This window comes from Struthio camelus, unplaced genomic scaffold (genome assembly GCF_040807025.1).
Source record: "Struthio camelus isolate bStrCam1 unplaced genomic scaffold, bStrCam1.hap1 HAP1_SCAFFOLD_112, whole genome shotgun sequence".
Classification (NCBI taxonomy): Eukaryota; Metazoa; Chordata; class Aves; order Struthioniformes; family Struthionidae; genus Struthio; species Struthio camelus.
This window is the reverse complement of record NW_027182740.1, coordinates 1-5,000: the sequence shown is the minus strand read 5'-3', so window position 1 is coordinate 5,000 and position 5,000 is coordinate 1. Positions and strand designations below refer to the sequence as shown.

Sequence of the window (5,000 nt, the reverse complement as noted above, 5' to 3'; positions counted from 1 at the left end):
GGCGGCCCGGAGTTTGGGGGGGGGGGGGGGCCTCCCGGCCCTCTGGCGAGCGAGACAGCCACGCGAGAGCGAGCGAGACCGCGGGGCGCGCCGGGGAAGGGCCGGCGGGCCGTGCGAGCCTCACTGTGAGGAAGAGGGGTTTCGGCCCACCGTGGCATTCCAAAACCTGCGCCGGCCCACCGCCGGGCCGCTGCCGGGCCACCGCGCCTCGTTGCCGATGCCGACGGCACTGAACACCGGTGTGGTCCCCTGCCCGCCGTGTCCCGGTTGCCGTGCGTGAACCCGAGTTCACCTGTCCCGCACTCTGCGCCACAGGGCCGAGCATGGGGCTCGGCCCGCCGGCGGGTGTACGGCCCTCCCGAGGCCCGCTAGCGCGGGGGCTCGCTCGCCGAAAGCCCGCCGCCGATTCCCCGCCGCCGGTGGGGGACCGTCCCCGTCTGCCCTCTCGCCTCCGCTGGCGCCCGCCGCCGGTGCCCGTCTCCGAGCGCCGCCCCCGCCCCTTCGCCCGACGGTGATCCGCCGCCGCCGGGGCAGGGGAGGGTCCGGCCCGGGGGAGGGCCCGGCAGAGCGGGCGGCAGTGCGTGGGAGGGTCGGCGGGGCTTGCTCCCCCGGTGCCCGCGGGAGGAAGCGGCGGGTGGAGACGCGAGCGAGATCGCATTCCGGGTTGGGACGGGTCCCACGGGTCCCCACTCCTAAGCTGTGGGGGGCGGACCCGGGGCGGGCTGCGGCGGAGCAGCCCGTCTAGCAGAGGCGGTGCGGACAGGCGTTCCGGGACGGCGCGCGGGGCGGGCGCCGCGCCGCGGCGGACCCCAAGCGGGGGCGTCGCGCGAGGCCACGCGAGGCGACGTGTCGTGCCCGAGCGGGCGGCCCAAACCACGGCTCTCCTCCCGGGCGCAGCTGCCACCCGGCGCCGGGTTACTGAGGGAAACCCCGGGCCCCGGGAGGAGGACGAGGTCGTGGCGGTGGGTGTCGGGCGCACCCCGCGGGTGGACGCTCCGCCGAGGGGCGCTGGAGCCGGCTGGCGGGTGCCGGGTTCCCCTCCGCGCCCCGCCTCGTCGCTGCCGCTGAGGCTGCCGCCGTCGCCGCGAGGCGGCGGTGGCCCGGCGGCGGGCGGCGGCGGGGGAGGCACCCCCGCGGGGATTTCAGGTCGTTTCCCTCACCCCAGGGCCAGGTACCTAGCGTCCGCGCTTCTCCTGCCTCCCCTCGGTGACCCACCCGTGTGGTCCCGTGTGCCAGCGTGCTCCTCCCGGGCGCTGCGCTGCGCGTGCCGCACCGGCCGTGCCCTGCCGGCCTTCCACGCTTCCTCCTCCCCTCCCTTCCCCCCCCCCCCCAACCGCTCCAGCCGCCCCACGCCGTGCCGTGGGGGCCGCGCTGCGAGTCGGCCGGGCCGGGGGTGGCGGGGGGCGGCGGGGGGGGGGGGGGCGCGCTGGGAGGAAGGAGGAGGGCCTCCGGCCACCGCGGCCGCCGGTAGCGGCCCCCCCGGGTAGGGATGGCCATGGGCCCCGGGCTCCGGGCCCGAGGGTTCTCGGTCGGAGAGCCGGGCGGGGGTTTAAAGACTCGGGCGGCCCGATGCGACCCGGGGGGCAGCCGGGCGTGCTGCCGGAGGGGCCGGGGGGTCGGCGCGCGCGGGCGCCGCACCCCCCCATGCCCGCCGGCGCGGCCCGTGCATGCCCCGCGGGCAGCCGGGACGGAGAGGGGTACCCTGCCCCCTCTCTCCGCGGTCTGGTCTCGGCGGAGAGACGCCGCGCGGTCGGCTTGCGCCGGCCTGCCTCGAACGCGCGACCCCGGCGCGAGCGCGTGCTCGCCGCCGGGACGGCGAGCCCCCACCGCGGGTGGTGCGGACGCCGAGCCCCAGCGCATCCCTTCTCCTCCCTGGCCGGTGCTCTCAGTCTCCCGCCGTGGCCGTCGGCGGCACCCTTCCTTCCCTCCCCCCCCCGCCCTGCCCCGGCACTCCGCCATCCGGCGCGCCTGCCTCGCTCTGCCCGACCCGGCTTCGCTGGGCGGCAGGCGGGCGGCGGGCGGGCGGGCGGGGGCGGCCCCTCCCGGTCTCCGCGTGGAGGCGGGGAGAGCGGGCGCCGTTCCCCGTCCGTCCCGCCTCGCCCGTCTGCCTGCCGCCAGGCGTCTGCCCGCGGAAGGGACGGGCGAGTGCGTGGCGTCGCTCGGGAGGCTGCGTGTGTGCAGGCGGGTGTTGGGTGCCGTCTCCGGGGCGGCGGAGCTGGAGGCCGGTGAGGCGAGCGAAGGAGCTCGGAAGCGTGCGGCTGGCGGGTCGCGGGCGCGCGGGCAGCGGGTGGCGCCGCTCCCAGCGGCGGCCGGGCTCCGACGCCGGGGCTCCGCGGGGACCCACACCCCGGTCCCTGAGGCAGGTGGCGCGGCTGGCGCGCCGCTCCCTGCTGGGCCAGGCCGAGCCGGGCGCCTGGGCCGGACTCGAAGCGAGAAAGGGGTTGTCCCAGGTCGGGAGCGAGGGCTCCCCGCCCCTCTCGTTCGGGTCTGTTCTCCCCCCCCCCCCCCTTTTTTTTTCCCTCTGTGCTTGTACGGTCAGTGAGGCGTGCCCTCTCTCTCCGCTGTCCCTTGCTCAGCAGCCGGCGTCGGCGTGAGGAGGGAGGCAGAGCGGATGGGGGCCCTCAGGGGGCTGCGAAAGCTGCCCGGTCCCCCCGCGCGCGCGGTGGGGACCGAAACCGAGACAACTCTTAGCGGTGGATCACTCGGCTCGTGCGTCGATGAAGAACGCAGCTAGCTGCGAGAATTAATGTGAATTGCAGGACACATTGATCATCGACACTTCGAACGCACTTGCGGCCCCGGGTTCCTCCCGGGGCTACGCCTGTCTGAGCGTCGCTTGACGGTCAATCGTCACCCCCATTGCCGCGTTGGCGCAGCGGTGTGCCGCCCCTCGGGGGGGGGCCGGGGGGGGCGGCGGCGGCGGCGAGTCGGTGGGGGGGCGGCGGCGGCGGTGAGTCGGCGGCGGCGGCGGAGCCGGGACCACCGGTGCGTGCACCGGTGGCCCCGGTCTTCCGGCTGGCCTGCCTGCCCGGCTCCGGCCGACCGTCCGCCTCCACCGTCCGCGGCCGGCGTGCCTTGCCCTGCCCTCCCTCCCCTCCGAGCCCGGTGGCCACCGCTGCCCTGCGCGGTGTGTGCGGTGTGGCGCGGCTGGGGCGCCTCGCAGGCCCGCGCCGCCGGGGAGAGGGGGTGCCTCTCCTCCCCGTGTGGGCCCGGGCCTTCGTCCCCCTAAGTGCAGACTCGGGAAACCCCCGCTCCCGGAGCGCCCGCTGTGCGGAGTTCGTCCCGCCGGGCCCCCAGGTTCGGTCGGTCGCGGTGGCCCGGCACCTGCCGCCGCCGCCCGCCGCCACCGCCAGTGCCCGCCGTACGACGGCTCTCCTCCACCACTCTCCCGGTGGTGCGCTGGTCCCCCGTTCCCCTCCGGCGGGGGGGGACGGCCGGCTGCCTTTCTTCCCCTCCCCTTGCCCTCTCCCTGCCCCGACTGCTGCCGCTTCGGCGCCCGCCGAGCCCCCTCTGCCCCCCCCCGCGGCGCACCCGCGTCCGTAGTGCGTGCCGAGCCACTTCCACCCGCCGGCTGGCGTCAGCCGCGGCGTTGCGTTGAGGCCGGCAGCGACGGCGCGCGGGTGTCTCCGCGGGGCGGTGGTGTGGGGCAAGCGCGGGCGGCGCCGTTCGGTGGCGAGACGGGGGAGGGGGGGGGGCAGAAAGGGGGGGGGGAGGGGCGCTGCCGCGCCGTCGTCCCGTGCCGGGGCGAGAGCGGAGGTCAGCGGCCGGGGAGGAGGAGCCAGCCGCGGCCGGTGGAGGGGCTGTGCGCGAGTGTGCGAGTGGGCGAGCGAGCGTTTGGGAGCCGGGCCCGGGGGAGGTGCGGACCTCGCCCCCCGGCCCCGCGCGGCTGTCTGCGGGTGGGTACCGCGGTGGTACCGCACCGTGCTGCCGCGCGCGTGTGTCGGAGGGGGGGGCCCCTCGCTGCCCCTCCGTGGCGGCGACTCGCGGGTCGCCGCGCCGCTTCCCCCTCGATCCTGGCGGGGGCCTCGGGCCGTCCTCTCTGCCGGCGGCTGGCGGGCGCGTGCCCGCCGGCTCTGCCTCGTCTCGGGCCTCCTCCGGGGGGTCGAAGCGCGAGGGGCGGGCGCGCGCCCGCCCCGCCTCCATCCGATTGCGACCTCAGATCAGACGTGGCGACCCGCTGAATTTAAGCATATTAGTCAGCGGAGGAAAAGAAACTAACCAGGATTCCCTCAGTAACGGCGAGTGAAGAGGGAAGAGCCCAGCGCCGAATCCCCGCCCCGCGGTGGGGCGTGGGAAATGTGGCGTACAGAAGCCCCCATCCCCGGCGCCGCTCTCGGGGGGCCCAAGTCCTTCTGATCGAGGCCCAGCCCGCGGACGGTGTGAGGCCGGTAGCGGCCCCCCGGCGCGCCGGGACCGGGGCTTCTCGGAGTCGGGTTGCTTGGGAATGCAGCCCAAAGCGGGTGGTAAACTCCATCTAAGGCTAAATACCGGCACGAGACCGATAGTCAACAAGTACCGTAAGGGAAAGTTGAAAAGAACTTTGAAGAGAGAGTTCAAGAGGGCGTGAAACCGTTAAGAGGTAAACGGGTGGGGTCCGCGCAGTCCGCCCGGAGGATTCAACCCGGCGGGCTCGGTCGGCCGGCTCGGGTCTCGGCGGATCCCCGCCTCCGCCTCCCCTCCGCCCCCCTCGCGGGGGCGGGCCGGGGGGGGCGGGCGGGCCGGGGACCGCCGCCCGGCCGGCTGCCGGCCCCCGTCGGGCGCATTTCCCCCGTGGCGGTGCGCCGCGACCGGCTCCGGGTCGGCTGGGAAGGCCCGGTGGGCAGGTGGCTCGCCGCCGCGCGGCGGCGAGTGTTACAGCCCCCGGGCAGCAGCTCTCGCCGAATCCCGGGGCCGAGGGAGAGGACCGCCGCCGCGCCTTCCCCCGTGGCGGCTTCCCGGACCCCGTCGGCGGCGGCGCTGCCGCTTTTCTCCCCACCCCCGCTCGCGGGGGGCGGGGGGGG

The 5,000-nt window shown here is 77.0% G+C and overlaps 1 non-coding gene across 1 annotated transcript; it reads left to right on the top strand.

The window, feature by feature from the left end:
* Positions 1-2,682: 2,682 nt before the first annotated feature.
* Positions 2,683-2,835, top strand: LOC138065512 (5.8S ribosomal RNA). The gene has a single exon (XR_011138541.1). It is a non-coding gene; the product is annotated as a 5.8S ribosomal RNA (ribosomal RNA).
* Positions 2,836-5,000: the final 2,165 nt, after the last annotated feature.